The 18,975-nt window shown below is 53.3% G+C and overlaps 1 protein-coding gene across 3 annotated transcripts in view; it reads left to right on the forward strand.

Annotated features, from left to right (window-relative positions):
- Nucleotides 1-10,083: 10,083 nt before the first annotated feature.
- Nucleotides 10,084-18,975, forward strand: part of PLXNA2 (plexin A2) — a 206,636-nt gene continuing 197,744 nt past the window's right edge. For all 3 annotated transcript variants that reach the window (XM_047841079.1, XM_047841080.1, XM_047841081.1), the window contains exon 1: nt 10,084-10,759. The gene's annotated coding sequence lies outside the window, so the exon portion shown is untranslated. The remainder of the gene's footprint in view (nt 10,760-18,975) is intronic.

Here is an 18,975-nt window from a genome sequence, read left to right on the forward strand (position 1 = left end):
TCAAAAGCACAGAGGTGATTCTCAAGTCCTGGGATGAGGTGGATATAGTAATTGCAAAGTAATTTAGCATGGTTTTCTATCAGGTTTTTTCCTGAGCACATCAGTCAAGAAGGAAGAGAGGATGGTACTTTGTTTAAATAAGGCTAGAGGTAAGGGTGCCTGGGTGGCTCAGTCAGTTAAGTGTCCAACTTCAGCTCAGGTCATGATCTCGTGGTCCATGAGTTCGAGCCCAACATCAGGCTCTGTGCTGACAGCTCGGAGCTCAGAGCCTGGAGCCTGCTTCAGATTCTGTGTCTTCCTTTCTCTCTGCCCCTTCCTCACTCATTCTCTCTCTCTCTCTCTCTCTCTCTCTCTCTCTCTCTCTCTCAAAAATAAATAAGCATTACAACAAATAAGGCTAGAGGTGTTGGTGGCCATCCCTGATGGTAGAACAGGTAACAGTGAAACTAAAGGCATCTCCAATGCCTCAAAGGAGGAGACCTTGGGCCTCCTGACATTTCCTGTGTCATCATGCTCTGTGAAAGTCCCAGGTCAGTGGGGCAGTGCTGGATGGCTCTTGGGGTAAGCCTTATAGAGGAACATCCATGAGGATGTTTGTCAATCCATGTACACAGGAAACCCCAGCATCGGAACCAAGATCTTCCAACGTTTGGCTTTGGGCAGACTGAAGAAACGTTGGGGTGAAGTGGTTACAGATGGTAAAGAACTTTCACCTCCAGGGTAAGACACAAGAGAAACATATAGCTCGTTCCTTGCCCGGAAGGAATTTGCAATCCGATGAGAAAACCAAATGCTGAAGTTAAGCACACAGATTCATACCAGGAGAGATCAGAGAGGATTGCAACAGAAATGCAGCACAGCAGAACAGGAAAGGACCCAGGACCCGGAATTAAAACATGTGAGTTCTAGTATCTCCTCTGCCACTCCCCAGACATGTGATTGACGCATTACTTAACCTCTCTGAGATAAGGTTACCTTTAACATCTCTAAAGTGGGTTAAAAAAAAAAAAAAGGCAGATCCATTAGGGAAGGAATTCAGCAAACATTGATTAAGTGGCTTTTCTATACCAAGCTTTCAGAACGTAGGAACAAGATTGCAAATTCTTATGCTTTGTATGAACATAAAGTGCCCTTAGCAAAGGTTGGCAAAGAGATTGTAAAGGAAATGGGTCTTGAGAAGGTCCTGGAGATTGCTGAGGCATTGGATGGCTGGGGGAACATGAAGGGGAATGACACATTCCAGACTGCAGCGACAACAACACAGGCAGAAGTTCAGGGCATAAAATGAGCTTAGCGATTTCAAGGAACTGACGGAGAACCCGAATGCCTGCAGCAGGTGGGTAGGAGAAGTTGGAAATAGGTTGTGCACAGAGGGTAGGGCAAGACTCCGAAAAACCTTGAAAGATGGCCTCCATATCCTCTGATATTATGGTTATGGGTGTTATTTTTATTCAAGGGAAGAGAAAAGGAAAGAAATGCATGCTGTTCACCCAAACATCAGGACATTCTGTTCCTCTGTGATTGTGCTTCGTGAAAATGCTCTCCAGCAAAAAAGAAAAAGAATGATTAAGGGAAAAAATATAACTAGAGCCACATTCATTTCAACTCCACTGAAAGCACAGCAGGAGGAAGTCGCTGTGTTTGCCAAACTCCAGAAAGAGACACAATTGATGGGGGGTGGGGGTGGGGGGACGGGCGAGCGGGGAGGGGGGAGGGGATGGGCGATGAGGAGGGTGTCCAGCCTTGTTTTGTGTTTTATTCTCCCAAGATGTTGTAAATAATGGCAAGGTATAGTGCACGGAAGGGGAAATTACTCTGACAGGGCCCTTTTAGGGAGGAAAATGGAACTAAATGTACATTCTGTTATTCCTGATCTTTTCATTCAACCCCCCATTTACGTGGGGGCTCCCCGGAGCTGATGTTTCCCCTTTGCTGTCACACGTAGTCACTGACTAGAGCCCACCATTTCAAAATAACGGCCTGCAAGTCTTCCCCTGTCGTGATTAATACGGGGTAATAATCATTAGCCACACTGAAAACTGCAGCGAGGTACCTCCGCCAGGCTGCCCAGCTTTGTGGAAGCCAGGAAAGTTCCCCGTCACTCCACCAGGGGGGGGTGATGTTCCCCGCGAAACCTAAGAAGGCTTTCTGCTCTCAGCTTCTCCAGGAGGCCAGGACCTGGGGCTCCCTCATCCCAGGCGACAGCCTGGGCTGGGACTCGCCCTGAGGCCAGGACTTTGCAGAACCATGCAAAATAGGAATCCCGTGGGTAAGACAGGAGGCTGGAGCTCCAGGGGGTGGGGGAAGAAGAGAGAAGGTGAATATATGATACCTGATCCTCCCCTGCTCTCCACCTTTGAAACATCAGGAAATATTGTCAGCTGAATGGATCGAAGGGGCTGGAGCCACCCGTGACTCAGGAAGATTCATAACACCAGAGCCTCGAACAGAAGAGTTTATCAAAGGCAGGCGGAGAGAGAAATCATCGCACTCGAGACAATTCAAAGGCAAAACCCTATTTCTCAGCTCTGTCCCTGTATTGCACTCCCTCGTCAATGTTTTGGGCACTGGGCTTTCTTAGCCATTACAAGGGGGCTTTCTGTGTGTCCCCATCCTTCCTCTCTTCTCCAGGGAGAGAGGTGGAGTGACAGTACAGCTGTGCTAGGAGAGAGGAGAGCATGAGGTCTAATTCTTGCTTCTTCCGGAGGCGGGCACCGGGGCCAGAGAGGGAGGGGACTCACGCAAGGTGGGGGGAATGGCAGAGGCAGGATCAGAACCCATATCTCCTGACTCCCGAGGGAGGGGGCTCCAACCTCTGGCTTTTGCTGGAAATAGCAGTCTTTTCATTTAGATCTCGTAAATAGAAGCCATTTCAGAAAACCTAAACAAATAAAAACCAAAAACCGTGCTGTGACCCCAGAGGGAAGGAGGAGGAAAGTCAGAAGAGAAAGATAGACACAGAGCATTGCTCTTGCCTTCTTTCCTTCCCATGTCACACTCTACCTGGGACATCCGGCGAGAGGCTGTTTCACAAAAGGGGTAATAACAAGCGTGGGTCTTTCCTGCTAGGAATTCAAAACTCGGACGACAGGAAGCAATGTTAAAGGAAGGGTCTTATTCCAGTGCCTGTTCCCTGTTTGGTGAAGTCGGTGAGGATGCTGGCCAAGAGCTTGCGCCACTTCTGGGTTTGTCTTTTCAGACCTCGATGGTTCACACCCTGTCCTAAATCTACGGGCACTGAAGCGGGCACTGGGATCTGCGCCTGGCTGGCAGGGTATTGGAGTCACCTAAGCAGTGGGTTTCTTTATTTTTGCATCAGGGCAACGCATCTGACCCTCCGACAGCCTCCTCTCCGGGTAAGGTCCCACCTACCCACCCCCGCAGCACCCTGGAGCAGCCCCCCGCATGTCTGGCTTGAGTCCTCCCAGACTGCCCCCGCCAGCTGCTGCTCTGCCCTGCCTGACAGCAACCCAGAGACAGGCCCCCAGGGCCAGCGTTAGCACACCCGGGCTCCCGACCCGTGGCGGGGCTGGCCGCTTTGTTAGGGACCCCACATACCAGTCTGGAAAGAGAAGCCAGAGGCTGGGGGCAGACGGAGGGAGAGTAAAATGTTCTGTCCCTGAAGAGCCTGCCGTTAGAGGCGAGAAGAAATTCTTCTGCTATCATTCTTGTCTTTCTTTCTCCCCTAATTAGGAAGAGATGTAAGTTCAATTCTGTTGGGGTTTGTAGGGCACAGGTGCAATCAAGAGAAGACAGACACCAGTGTTTTTCTCACCCTGCTGCCTGTGGGTTCCCACGAAGACGGTCTGGCAGGCCCTCTCTAAGGGGTGGGGGCGACACCCGTGGCACCCGATTATCCCATTACTTTGAAAGGCAGGCGTGGCCACCTACGTGGTGTTGTGCAGGGCAGAGGTGACAGAAGCTAGCGGGGATTTGCACGTGCCGGCAACTTGGTTCCCCTGGGCCGGCTCTCATTGTGAAACACACACACCCTGGAACATGGGGGAAGAATTGAGCTCATTAGTATGATTGTTTATACTAATCACGAGAACAGCCACAACATGCTCTCCTGTGCAAGAGACAATGACACTCCTGACCCTCAGTCGGGCTGAAGCTTTCTGTGACTCAGCGTGAAACTGCAGGAGCCCCCCCCCTGCTGCAGGGACTCCCAGCCCCTGGTGGGCAGGGCGTTGGGCGCAAAGAAGCCCGGCGGCTCCCACTTCCCGGCCTCGGAGGTACGGACTCTCACGTCTTCGTCACCTTCACCTCCTGGCCAGACAACAAAACTGGAGAAGATGGGTGTCCGGCCAACCGAGGTTCAGGCTCTGATCACACCATGTGCTACCCGGTGGCCTCGGGACCCGCGGCTTGACTTGCAGGTCGCCCGGTTCTGCATCTGTAAGATGGGCCGATAGTACTCACCTGGAAAGATTTGTGAGGATGAGGCCGCACGTGGGTGTTCTGCCAAGCACCGTGGTGGGAACAGGGCGGGCACCCGCCCAAGCCGGCCCTTCCAATTCTACTTGGGTGACCGTAAGCAACAAGGGAAGGTATCATTTAATCTAAATAAAGAAACCTGAGTGAAATGATCACTTGCTATCGGTTCTGAGAGTTTCGGATCTCAAAGGGACCAACTGCGCTGGCTTCATCCAGCCTCACTCCCACGGCCCCGGGCGTGCCCGCCGCCATCAGACTGAATCCCTCAGAGAGCCTGGCCAGCTCAGTTCCAGCCGAAGCTCTGAGAGCGACTGGCACCTGAACCATCCTGGGCCACCGAAGCCAGGGAGGGCAGTGCGGGGCTTCCTGGCTAGCAAGCAGGGAAGGACCCCCCAAAACGTAACTTTGTAATACATCTCAGGCCACCAGGGTCCATGCCATTCTAATTCCTACACAGTAGAGGAGTGTTCACGGGGGCACCCTGGCCGCTCCCGCTCTTCTCTGCCCGCCTGGAAGGTGTGGGTGTGTGTGCACTGCCCGGCAGTGAGTGCCAACTCCAATGTGGGTGTGTCTTGTGACTCCATGGGGGAAGGTAAGTGGGAGAGTCTCTTGATCTGTAGCATTTCCCAGCAGAGACGTGGGAAGGAAAGAGCCCCAAAGTGATAGGGAGACGATGCAGCCACCCCGTAAGCAAAAGGGTACTTCTAAGGAGCCCAGTTCTTTTCCCTGGAAAACCAAACAAGAGAATGAACTACAGTTAACAGCAGTGGAGAAGTAAGTTTGGCTCTGGACGAAGCTTCTAGATTTTAAGACAACGTCCCCATATGCTTGCATGACTCTCTCGGATTCACAGCCAGGATCTTATTTGATTCTTGTGAAGCAGAGGAGACAAGGCACGGGATACTGTTTCCACTTTCTAGATGAGGAAAGGGAGGCACCGAGAGGCTTCGCCAGGGATTATGTGACCCAATCGACGGTATCTCGTCTTTTTGGAATCTCTTAGAAAGAATAGAGGAGGAAGGCCCTTTGTCAGACTCTCAGTGCCAGGCGCAGAGCAGCAGCCCAAGTCATGAGCAGAGGACCTCACCCAGCCCTCACCCTCCGCGCTCGATGCCCAGCAGCGGTCCACACTCCTGCCCTGACCCCTTACCTTGCCCATTCGCAGGATTCTTGCAGATTGTTCCAGGGAATCATTAGGTAGGTGTAGGCTGCGACTGGTTGGGCCTCACAGAGAATATTCTCCTCTCAGGGCAGCATACTCGATGCGTGGGGGCGGGGAGGGAGCTTAGGGAAAGAGGGCGAGGTATACAGGACATAAGCTCAGCTTGTGCGAGGTTTAGCGAGAAAAAGAGTGAAATCCTGCCTTGTTTGATCTGGAGCCTTAACAGGCTCGCTACTGTTTAAAGTACACAGGAAAGCAGGATTTGTGAAGAGATGAGAGGGGAGGCGAGAGGGGGGTGACATCTTTATGAATGGTACTGAGGATCCCGGAGCAGGTGCCCTGCTGCTGCGTCCTGGGCCCATGTCCCCACTGCCCAGCCCGGGGCTCAGCACTCTGGCACCCCGGCGGCCTCTCCTCCATTCACGGACTTGGCCCACACACTCTGGGTTGGCCCGTCAGACCAATCCCTTTGTTCCCAACAATGTGGGGGGCAGAGGAGCTGCTGCTTCTGCACTGTGGCTGCCCCACAGCGTCTGCCGAGCGGAGGTGAAGCACAGCGTGGGAGACAGACCAGCCCCCCCACAAGGGAAGCGTGTCTCTGCCTTGAAATGGGAAGTCTCAGGGTCAGGGCAGGTGAAAGATGATGCTGGAGTAGAGACAGCTCAAGTTGGTGGCGGCATCGGGGACCTCAACTTTGGGAGCTACGTGCAACCCTGGCTACAGACCATGCACCGCCCAAGTGTCACCCGTTGGCAAGCATGAGCCCCTGACCTCTGACCACCGGTCCTCCGGTCACGCAGCGTCCCAGGCCCAGCCCCCATCACACTCAAGGCACCCTAAATATATGCGCACACACACTGGCGGGCAGCGTTCCCATGCAAAACGCTGATGGCTTGCCACCCCCCTCCCACCTCTGAAAGGGAGCCGACTTCATGCTGAAAGCCTGCCAAAGTGTGGCTGGCTTCCAGCACCAAAAATACCTCCCGTGATTCGAGGGGCTACCGCGCTGGCATCTATTTGTGGGGCTGGAGCTGGTGCTGCGGCAGAGACAGGACTCCCTCTGGGGATCGGCTGGTGGCCCATTTGGGTTCATTCTCCCCAAAGTCGGCGGCCCGCCTTCAAGGGCCTGAGGAGGCCTGCTCAGCCAGACTTGCCCTCTGCAGGAGAAAGACTGACTCACTTCTCCCAGAGAAAACTCAGCTCCGTTTCTAGAATGCTGTTGCCCGGTCCTTTACCACTTATCTGATCCTCCTCCCCAAGTCACCCGTCTAGTGACAAGAGAAGAAGAGTCCTAGGGCCTGGAATGATAATGCAGCAGCCACAGATGACTTTGTAGGGGTGAGTTTCCAGGAGCACTGTGGCCATGGCAGGGGTGGGTGGGTCAGGGTGGAGGAGAACCCTGTTGAGCTTATAAGGATTTTCTAAAGATGACGATTTGGCATAAGACCAACAGGTGCCCATCCATCCATCCATCCATCCATCCATCGATTCATCCATTCATTTGGTAAGTATTTATTAAGCACCCACTACTTGCCCGGAACTGTGCTAGGCTGTGACTATCTGTCCTTGTGGAAGTAAGGATGGACCACAAGGCATTGGCAAAGGCTCTGCGAGTCCCCAAGGGCTATGGGTTTGACATCGGCTGGACAGGATGAGGAAGAAGACATTAAGGGCCAGATAGATATCAGGAAACTTGAGTTCCTGAAAGACACAGATCTGAGGGTATGGAACCTATTAGCACGATTATTAGCACGATTTCTTAAAAAAAAAAAAAATAACGTGTGGAAGGGATCATCGTGTACGATATACAATTCCGTTAAAGGAAGAAATCTCATAAACTTACTGTTGATAAATAGTATTTGTAGAATGTATGAATGAATACCCAGTGATCAAAGGGATGTGCTTACTGGAGCACCTTTAAAGACCAAAGCCTCATGTATATTGTCATTGCCGCATGGGGTGTTTTATTTAAATGCAAACTTGAACTCGAGTTGTTCTTTTTTTAATTCCCAAGATATATTGTCATAATTACGTGCTTCACTAATAAGACCCATATTTGTTCTAGCCTATTGGGACTAAAAATATGAACAAATCTTTCCATTTTAATGATACGATGAATTCTTCTGGCACTTTTACATGGATCTATTTTAAGTTCACCAAATATCTGAAGATTGAAGGTAGAAATTCCCATCTTACAGGTGGACATACTGAGGCCCAGAAGTGTTAAGTATGCTTCATCCAGGGCACCACCCAGTGGACCGGGTTAGCGTTCTTCTGTTATGCTGACCACAAGTACTCCCATCACCTCACAGGACTCAGATCTTAGACCAAGTCCAGTGACAATGAGGAACCTTGGTGACACTGCCCCCGCTGTGTTCTCCTACTTGTCTTCTCTCTCTCTTCCTTCTGTCTTCCTCTGTCTTCATTCGGGAAGCATAGGGGAGACTAAGGATGAAGGATAGAGTGAGTGGAGGGGTCTGTTTCATTTTATTCTTTCTTACTCTTCATTCTAGGATTTATTTCTGGACTGTGGATGGGGGAGATGGTATGAAACAATTATTTAAATTGTATATTAATCTTCCCAAGATGTGATTAAATTGAAGCATGGGGAAGAGATGTGACCCCCCCCCCCTTCCAGGGTCACACAGCATTTGATTTAAAACCAGAAGGTCCTAATTTTCAGCCTCAAGCTTTATCAGCTGGATATTTTCAACCCTACCTCTGGCTCTCTTGGGTGTAGTGGCCAGGCTGATGTTCCATGTATGCAACAAATGGGAGAAATGTTGCTCCAAAATCTTCCACCCTCTTCTTCAAATCATATTCTTTACTAAATTGTGGTTTACATACAGTCTGCTCAGAGATAAGAGGGTAGACCAGACTGTCTGGATGGGGAGACAAGATCTACTTATAAAGAGAAATAAATAATAATACAGGGTAACTTATGATAATTGCCTGGAGGGGTGCCAACAGTAAATGCTAAAGAAGTTCAAAGAAAAAAGCGGGTATGGGTCAGGGAAAACAGCTTAGACAGATTCTGGGTGGCTCCCCAGGACACAACCAGGAGACACTGGTGAAAGTCACAGGGACACAAATTTCAGCTAATTACAACGGTGAAAGAACTTTTGAAGCATTAGCTAATTTCTGTAGATGAAGTAACGTCTAAATATTCCTGCACACACACCCTATACTGTGTTGAATGGACGATTTGCACGACCACCTGTGAGTCTAAATTTCTAACCACCACCAACCCCTTTTTCTAAGCTCCTGCTCTGAGAATTTCAAGCGATTTCCCTCCTGGGTTTCCGGGAGTGATTTTTTTTTTTTTTTCCTATTTATACCACTGAGGACTGTGGCCACGAGAGGGCAGTAGATGGAGCTTATCAGAATACTTGAACATGTTGAGTAAACTCGAGTGTGCTCTAATGACGAGCAGGGACTACGCAGATCCTGCGAACTCACTGGGGTCCAGCTTGCAGGCCTCTTTTGGAAAGCAGATTCCAGGCCCTGCAGACTTACTGAGACTATATGGCACGGAATCAATAGTCGTAAAAGCACCGAGGCATTGCCATCCGGAATCCAGAAACCTCTCACCTTAGGTTATTAAAATAAGTTATCTTACCTCCACCTCTCTGATTCCCCTACCAGGCAAGCTCCCAGAGCCTGAATCTGGAAAGCGCCTCTCTGGTCCGTCCCCCTCCCCCCCCCCCCCCACGCATGCCAGATGCCCAGGGTCCCTAACAGAGCTGGAAGCTCGAGCTTCAGAGCAAGGCTCATCTTTGCATTATGAAAATAATAATTAATAACAACAACTTCAAACCTCATTTGACAGCTCGTTGGCTTTTTGAAATTCACCAGCAGAGGAAATTTGCTCCCACCAATTCCGAGACCTTCTCAACCTCATTAGCAAAGGCCCTTTCCTCCCCACTCACCCCTCACTTATATTAAAGATGAAGAAGCAGGGTGTGTGTGTGTGTGCAGGATGGGGGGGGGGTGACAGGTGATGCTGGGGGGGGGGGCGGAAAGCACATCCTCACTGCCCTCACCTACTCTGCTTGAGTCCTGAGCTCCTCGCACCCCAGGCTAAACCACCTGAGCTCTCAAGGCCTCCGCCCGAATCCCCAGGCCCTGGCAGATTTTCCTTGCCCCCTTGGCCACTTAAGGTGGCCGGCGGGTCCGGGCTGAGCTGGGCACAGGGCGGGCAGCCTGGAGGCCTCCCCGCGCCAAACCTGATTCTCCTTTGTTGACAGCTGGAGGAGGAGGAGGCAGTCCCGGCGGGCGGGGGCAGGGGCGGGGGGGAGCGGGGGGCTGGCGGGCGCGGCGGTGCCAGCGGCGGGCGCGGCCCCGGCCCGGCGGGCGCGGCCGGCAGGGAGAGGGTTAACGCGCGCGGCCTCTATGATAATGAGCTGCATGGTAATATAGGGAGGCCGGCGCTGAGGGCTCAGCCGCCGCCGCCGCCGCCGCCGCCGCCGCCGCCGCCGCCGCCGCCGCCGCCACCGCCGCCACCGCGGGAGCCGGAGCTGCCGGGCGCAGCGGCGTCCGCGCCAGACTGGAGCGGGAGGGTGGCCGAGCGCAGTTGCTGGGAATTTGTCAGCCGGGAGGGCGAGCGGTCGGGAGAGAGACCCCGCGAGCTGGGGAGCGGTGGGGAGCGCGAGCGCCGGAGCGAGCCGAGCCAGCCCCGAAATAGCTCTAGAAAGCCAGGTTCCCGGAGGAAATGGGACTGTGACCGAACCGGGGAGCAAGAAGGGAAGGAAGCGCCGGGCTTGCTGATGTCAGAGGAGCCCGTAAAGTCGCGCTGGAAAAATCTGAAGGCAGCCGGGGCTCCGCTGCTTCCCCAGGAGAGACACCGCCAGCCACCCCCACACGCCCCCTCGGCGCCTCCGGGTTCCCCCCGCGAGCAGGCGACAGCGCGCCGCGGGGCTGCTGCGGGGCGACGGGGGACTGAGGGGCGCGCGGACCGGAGACCGAGGGGCCACTTCAGGAATACAGATAAGTGGCTGGCGGCTGGACGTGGATTTTAATGAATTTGGACTCCATGTGGATTTGGTCGTCCCCGTGATTGGGAGCTGCGGGCAGCGAAAGGGGCAGCGCGCCACCCTCGGCAGCCGGCGGCCGAGGCGGACGGGCCGAGAGCGGAAGGACAGACCGACGTCGCCGAGCTGGGTAAGCGGCGCCTGGGGCCGGGCGCTCCGAGTCGCCGGCGCCCTCCGCCCCTCTCCCCCGAGCGCGCGCCGCTGCCGCGGCCGTCTGCCTGGTCGGGGTCCCGGGCCCGAGCCCCGGGGCTCGGCTGCGGCGCGCGAGTCCCCGCGCGGGCTCGGCCACTTTCGCGGGCCGGAACGCGGCGTGCGCGCGGGTGCGGGCGGACTCGGAGCCGCCGCCTCCAGCCCCCGGTTTCCCCGCCGGCCACCGGCTCCTGGCGGCGAGGGCGCTCCGCGGCGCGGCTCAGGCACGCACCTGCTGGCACTCTGCGGCTTTCGGGAGCACGGAGGCTGCGGGGCTGTCCCGAGAGCTGGCGCCCAAAGCGGGCCTCGGTGGCAGGAGCAAAGGGAGCCCGAGGCCACTGTGGCCAACGCTCCATTTGGGGGCGTTCACTCTGGTGCCGGAGTCCCTGGCGGCCACTGGCTGTTCCTTCCGATCGGGGGGGACTCGGGAATGGAAGGGGAATGCATCGTCTGCGCGGGGTCCCCGAGGTTCAGGGAGCGATTTCAAGGCACTGAGTGGGGAGAAGTGCTCCATGACCCTCTCCGTGCTCCCTCGTGGTCAAGCACCCATCCGCACCATCCTCCGGTTTGAGCAGCCCGAGAGGATTGGGGGCTGAGGTAGGAGCTTGCCCGGGGTGGGAAAAGCTTCTTACAAACCATTTGAAAAGATTTCCCTCCAAATGTTCCTTCTTGCCCCACCCCACAAGTGATGTAGGGATCTTAGAACATTCTAGCTCTCTTTCTCCATCCCACAGGTAGTCTCTGTAAATGGTACTCGTGGTCTGGATGGGCAAGAAGAGAGTCGCCAGAAACTGCCATTCCAGGACCGTGGCAAATGTCCACCTGTTTGGCATGACCCTTGCTTTAGCAGGAGCTGCCTGCTCAAACTCAGCTCTGAGTGATAGATCATGGGGGATGGGGTGGGTAAAAGACTTGGAAGCAGTTAAGTCAGTTAAGAGGCTAGGAATGAGAGCCCCATGAAATGGGCAGTGGAATCTGATCAGGTCTCCTGTAGGAATGTAAGATCCTAGGGTAACAGTGGCATGCCAGAAGCGCCTATGGAAGGGATATAGCAGGGACAAGACCAGTTTGAAGTCGGGGGGCTGCCAGCTGGAGCTCGCGGCAGTGGCTTGGGGGCCTGGCAGATCAGAGGAACCCACAAAAATTGTGAGATCCATTCATTCCCTTCCTGCTATTCCTAAGCACGGTGGACAGGGTCTATGACCCGCTGAGTAAGATAGGTATCTGGGCTGGGCTGGGCTTTTAGGACTAGGAGTCAGGTTTAGCCCTCCCCTCCCCGCACAGGAGCAGGCTCCTGTCTTGCTGGGCTTCTTTCCCAGACCTTGAAACTTCATTCTTCCCTCTGGGCAGGCCTTGGATTCTGGGGCCTTCAACAGAGCAACAGAGCCCCGGAAGAGATAGCTGTGGCTGGAGGAATTCAGCCATTCCTCATTGAAATGCACAACTTTTGTGCAATCACCCCGGAAAGCTCCTGGAGTTGCTCGCAGCAGCCCTCTCTCCTCTGACCTCCTGGCACGAGAGGAGAATTCATTAACTTCCCCTTCACCTCGCACAGCACCCTTTGAACTAATTACCTGTGATCTCTCCTCCTTGGCCTGGGGGGTCTGGAGGGGGGGGTGGGGAGTGGAATGAGGAGAGGGGGTAGGGAACCAAGGAAACTGAGAGCAATCTGTCAAGATGCCTTGGCAAGGTTGTTTTTCTTGTCCCTTCTTCCACCTGCGTTACCTGAAAGAGCCTTTCCCCTCTGTCCGCCCAGCGACCCTCTTCAGGGACCCGCTGATGAAGGGAGGGCACTGCAGGCTGCCCTCTCTGCTCCCTCACTGTCCTCAGCAAATTGCATTAGGACAGGGCAGATTGGCTTGCAAAGCAGTTAAATGAAAATGACATGTGGAGCAATGTGCATTGGGGGTGAGGATTAGCAGGATCCGAAGGGGTAAAGTACCGGAAGGTCTCCTCTGCTGGAGAGTCCCCCCGAAACGCTTCTCTTTAACAGGACAGGAGGATTGGGGTATCCCACAGTCCGGAGCAGGGCAGAGGGGCTGGTTGGCCTTTGAACCCAAGTCCCCATGAAGAGCAAAGGGTGTTGTCCCATATCCGTCCCCTAAAAGAAACCATGTCAGTGCAAGGCTGGCGACTCCCCTTTCAGAGTTGGGCTGAGCACCTATCCCCGTCCCCAAAGAGCTGGGAACCATCCACCCCCCAACACACTTGACTGTCAAAAGCCATAGGTGTGCTGAATGTAAAAGTTCACCGTCTGTCAGGCTGGAGTCTGTGCTTAAAACGAGGTTAAAAAGAAAACCCTCAAAGGGTTTTCTCCAGTAGGCCCCTTTCCCATTTGCAAATACTTGCGATGAGTCCGTTCATCTTTATTTCATGGGCATGTTACAAGGAAACCCACAAGCAGGAGGGGAAACCGGTGACACAGTTAAATAGACGAGGTGCCGGCTGGCGGCAGGCTAAACTCCCCAGCTCAGGTACTATGGAATATTTACACCATTTGGGGGTGCATAGTCTCTAGCCTGCCTCCTTTGCTACAGCTGCCTCCCCAAAATATGAGCTTTGTTGTGGGGGCAGACGATTCCTGTCCCCAGCAACCACAGCCCTCCCCCCCCCCAACTCCCCAGCTGTCTCTCTGCATTGCCACACAGCTGTCTCCACGCACACAGACTGGGGCCCGATAGATATACTTCTGTCTATCATGGCGAGTGGAGAGGTAGGGAGCTCCAAGCCAAGCCAACCCCCCCCCCACCCCATTCTGATCCTAAAGAGACGAGAGCATTGTGTTACAGTCTGTTAACTACAAATAATTCAGGACTGTCCCCAGGAAACTGCTGGAAACAGGCTCTGAGGTGCTGTCGTTTTGCAGCTTATCTGCACACCCACCCCCATCACTACCACCCTCACCCAGGGGCAGTCTATTATCAATTCATTAGACGTGAATATTCTGTTTCTCCCCCTTCACATATGCTCCGTTCCAACAATGATGAATGGAACCGATTCCCTTATGGGAAACAGTTTTTTCACTTAGTTACAAAGATTTCATGCCTGATTAGAGTAAATGAAGGCTGGGTGTGCGTCCACTTCTTTTTTGGTCATTTCTAAAGGTGAGCCCTGTGGAGAAAAAGAAAGACAGTTCTTCCCGGGGTCAAACGGCCGGTTCCAAGGCACCCTGGGAGGGGTGGATGGTAAGAACGAGACACCCCTTTTCTCCTCGGCTTAGCCCTCGGGCTCTCTGGGGCCCCATTCCCTGGCACTGGGGCATATGGAACTTCTTTATCTAGCTCCGCACTGTTCCATCTGGAATTCGAGGGCAGAAATAGAGGCGAGAAAGTTCTTTGTTGGGGGGCAGGGTCCCTACTGGGTAAGAGTGTCAAGGAAGAGGAGGAAGGGAGGGTGAGAGCTGAATGAAAAGGCTCAGGCCTGAGCAGTGCAGAAGTTCCCTGCTCCTATGGTTGGTTAACCATTAACCCCCTGCCCTGCCCTGGCCAGATCTCCAGCTTGGGGGAAAGGATATGTCTCAGAAGCCCAGGAGCCCGGCAGGTGTTCTGTGACCCCCTCTGGCTCAGCAGAACATTTGTTCTGTCTCCTCTTCCTGCTCCAGCCGGAGGCACAGTCCTGGCCTCCGCCCACCCTCTCCCCTCCTCTTCCCTGGCAAGGGCACCCTCTGCCCACCCCCTGCCAGCTGTCCCTTCACCAGGCATCCCCCTGTTGTTCGCGGGGCAGCACGCGTGTGTGACCGGGAAGCAGGGGGGATGGTGGGGTGAACTGATGGAAGGGAGCCAACTGGTTCCGCTCAAGACCCCAAAGCCAGAGCTCTGAACTCGGGTTATGCAAGGTTTCAAGCATATGTATCAACCCGGGCCGCCCAAGTTCGCTTGGGGCATGGGGTCGGGGCGGGGGGGGGGGGGGGTGGAGTTTCTGTCTAAGTTCTCCAGGAACACTGGACTGTCCTAGTGCCTCTGGGATCTGGCTGGCAGGTCCCTATGTGGGCTCTTGGAGTAGGCCATTTGATCCCAGGCCACATCAGAGCTTTTCCAGTTCATCAGACCTGGTGTCTTGAACTTCAGGAAAACAAACAAACAAACAAAACCAACAGCAGATGAACCAAGCACGCAGACCAGGAGTCAGGTGCACAGGGACAGACCCAAGTCCTGGTGTAGAAACAGTCACAGATACACAGAGAAGCAGGGTGACAGCACAGGAAGGTAAGGACAGAGAGACTGACAGTGTGAATGGAGCACCAAGAGCTGAGAGCAAACACACAAAACAAGTGGGAAAGACCCCTCCAGTCCAGGCAGAAGGGATTTCTTCTGTCTTCCCAGGCAAGGGGAGGCTCCGTCTGGGCAGCCATGGGAAGCTGAAGTAGCAGGTTATATCCACTAGAGGGGGCTCTTGAAAACCAGGCTTGGCCCTAAATAGTGGTTTTTGTGCCTTTCTTTTCTTTTCTTTTCTTTTCTTTTCTTTCTTTTTCTTCTTTTTTTTTTTTTTGAGAAGAAAAAATTAGATATATTAGAGACTCCCAGCTGTCACTACCCAGAGACTACAGCTGGTAGGGTCCTATTGCCAGTGGGACCTCTAGGCCACCATCATTACGTGGAGGCGGCCCATCACTGTGTGCAGCAAGGGAGAGATCTGGCCCACAAGATGTGTCGGGGGGGGGGCCCACAAGGTGTTGGGGGGGGGGGCAGGGGAAGGGGATGCCCTCTCAAGTTAGCAGGCAGTCCTGTCTGCTGGCTTGCCGACAAGAGGCTCTTGCCTTTCTTTATCAGCAGAATTCTTGGCCCAAGCCTTCACCTGCCTTTCCCACCCCCCTCCCAAAGTCCCCCCCCCATCCTTCTTCCAGCTCCCTAAATGTGGATTTTCGAGATCCTTACAGATGATGGCAAAGCTGCTCCTTGAGGAGACTTTTTTTAAAAAGACTTTTCAGGAACTGAACGCATGTCAATGTCGTATCGCTGATTTAAACTTGGTCTTCATGTTCTCAGTGGGAACCTTTCTCTGAACCATAATCCCCCCCCTCCCTTTCATTTCAGCAGAGGACAATATGGAGAGGGAGCAGAGTCCAGAGGCTTTGAGATAATAACTGTCTGACAGGAGTATGGAAAAATATTGAAGTTGGAGGATGGGCAGAGGGCCAGGAAGTAGCATCTCTTCAGATCTGATACCTCTGATATTTCATCTGGGCTTCCCATTGGCTTCTGTTTACCTGGGGTCAAAGCAGAGGGAGGGAAGGGAGGAGAGAGAAAAGAAAAAAGAAAAACCAGATAAATGTATCAGGTTATGAAAGTTTAATCCTGCTTTTCCTTGGCTAAAATTACCTTCAGTATGGGAGATAAAAGGCAATGGAGTTGCCCTCGGAAAGTTCAACTTGTCTTTGAGAAGGGAGGGGTGGGAGGGATCCTGGGGATCAGCATTACAAGCCCTTGAATGAACCTCTTTCCTCTGTGCCCCCCACAACAACATTCTCTCTGAAGCTGAGCAAGAATGAGAGAGAGAGAGAGAGAGAGAGAGAGAGAGAGAGAGAGGAAGGAGGCTTCGGACAGAGGTACCTCCAGCACTCTTCTGCGTGGTCAGGGAGCTCACCTCCCAGGTTATCTCTTCCTATGTTTAAGCACCCTCCCTTCCCTCTGGCTTGTTTGGGGATGGGGGATGGGAGGGGGGTGAGAGAGAACCCCGGGAGAACCCCTCCAACTTTAGCCTTGGTTTTTGAATTGTTATGCCACCAGTCTCGCCCTTGCACTGAACCAAATAGGAGGACACCGAAAGCAGGAATTGGAATCCATTTACGCTTAAACAAATAGAAATCTGTCACTTGTGCAGTGGTAGGAATGTAGTACCATCAAGTATGAAAAAGTAATAGATCCTCCCTTCTAGAAACAGTATCCTGCGGGGAGGGGGAATTAACATAAGCCAAGTATCCTCCAAGGAAACTTCAGTATAAGTCAGGATGGAGTTAAGAGCGCGGCAGGGGCGGGGGTGGAGGGCGCATCAGGGGAAGTGAAGGCACAGACGCCCGTGGTGGAAGCTTTGGCTCCAGTCCGTGGAAGGTGCAGATTTCCAGGAGAGACTCACGTCCCTGAGAACTGTGGTTTCCTGTCAAGCATGACTGTCTGACATTCTGTCATTCCTCAGCTGCTCAGAACTACCCCTCATTCTCCTCCACGGATTTTAAAACTGACAACGCCGTAGTTTTCTGTTAGTCAACATCCGAGAGCACGATCTCGGAGGCCCCACACTCCCAAGGGGTTTTCACCTTGCATTCTATGCAAATTGCAGCCCTTTCCTGCCTCTAGAGCTGGCAGCTTGATGCCGCTGTGGTTCATCAGGAAATGTTATTACTCATCGGTATTCACATGTAAGTGTCCAGAATCCTGCTGTTCCCTCGCCCACTCTTGCCTGAATGAACTCATTAAGTGGATCAGACCCCAGAGGAAAAAACTCGGATTTTATCCCTCCACCTCGGCTGGGCAAGAGAGCCATCTCTGGCCTGTTGGCTACCTGGAGGAAGAGCCCGTCTCTTTTTAAGGTTTCTGTCCAGAAAGAAATCAGGGAGGATAAATGAAGGGTGGTTAAAAGGAGATTTCGGCTCTAAGTAAAAACTTTATCCAGTCCTGTGTTGGAAGGTTGTGGTCTCCTTGCACCTTAAAATTGTTCGCGTAAGATCTGGGGTGGGCAGACCCTGAACTGGGATGGAGGGAACAAGGGGGCGTACTTGGGTTCTAAGAGGCCTTTGATCTAGGTATGCATATGTAAACATATATATGTATTTGTATGTGTATATGATGTGTGTGTATGAAGAGAGGAGTTTATGACAGGCCCCCCCAGCCCCCCCAAATGTAAAGAACCACTAGACCCTAGTGCCTGCGGTCTTTTTCTGCGGAAGGAGGGTTTCAGAACTAACCCCAGTACCTGCCCCATGTCCCAAAGTCGTAGGCCGCTCAGTCTCAGAGGGAACGAGTAATCCAGGGACAAGACGGGCTGAGAATGTCAGGGGAACCCGAGTGTCACTGCTCTGGAACTCTGGACACGCCGTTGAACTTCTCTGAGCCGGAGGCAAAGCAGATGTTCCTCCCGTTAAGGGAGAGAGGGAAGGTTCAGGAGGAGAGGAAAAGGAGGTAAACAAAACAAAACAAAACAACAACAACACACAAAACAAAACAAAAAACCCCACAAAAACCAAAAAAGCCTGCCTGCCCTGTAAAGGCAGGGGGACCAGAGAGCAGACAGAAGTGACAAGAGGGGATGTTGCTGCTTTGAAGTGGTTTCCTGCTTCATAAAAGCGAAAGCCCTCAGCTGGGCTGGGTAAATATTACGTTGGCCTCTGACCTCCCACCTCCCTTGACTGCTCCCCAGGCTTCCCATTTTTTTTTTTTCTCCCGAGCAACAGAGATACCTGAGGGAGAAGAGCCTGCTTCCTCAACTTCAGGGTCCCCAGCAGGAGCCTTGGTCAAAGCCGGATGGGAAGACCAGGCTCCCTCCCTGTCCCCAGACCCGAGAACCCTCTCCTGGGTCAGCGAGCCCTACCTGGTCTCCGCTCCGTGTTGGCAGGTAGCAGCGTGTTCCAAGAGAGAGGCGGTCAGGATTTCACAGTTACCTGACAAGACTGACCCCCACCCTCACCCCAGCCACCTAGACTTTCCCGACAAGTCCTTTGACATTCTGTGGAATTAAACCCCACACCACCGGGGTTTCTGTTGGGCAAACACTCTTCTGAGTTTTCTCTAGAAGTAAACAAAATTCAAGCCCGCCACCCCACTAAGAGTGACCCCCCAGGGTGTGGAGCCCTTCACTTCTCCGGCCGGAGAACCCCTCTGGGAGACACTGAAGAAAATGTTGCGAACTGCATGTGACATGGGGAAGCCACACCTGGCACCCTTGCATAGGAGGTTTGGACCCTACCAAGGGGGGTGTCGGAACAGATGGCCAGGAAGGATCTGGTGTCAGAAGAAGGTCCTGATGCACAGGAACAAAGGGCCTTCCTTCACACTTGTCACTTTTCCCTCCTCCTATAAGATTTCTCACCTGCCCACTGGGGCCCACCCACCATTTGCTCTCTGATTACAGGAGGGAGGCAAGGAGAGCCACAGGGAACTCTCGGAGAATCGGCTCCTGCCCCTTACCCTGCACCTCAGTTTCTCCATTTGTATGGCGGAAATG

This window comes from Prionailurus viverrinus, chromosome F1, assembly GCF_022837055.1.
Source record: "Prionailurus viverrinus isolate Anna chromosome F1, UM_Priviv_1.0, whole genome shotgun sequence".
NCBI lineage: Eukaryota > Metazoa > Chordata > Mammalia > Carnivora > Felidae > Prionailurus > Prionailurus viverrinus.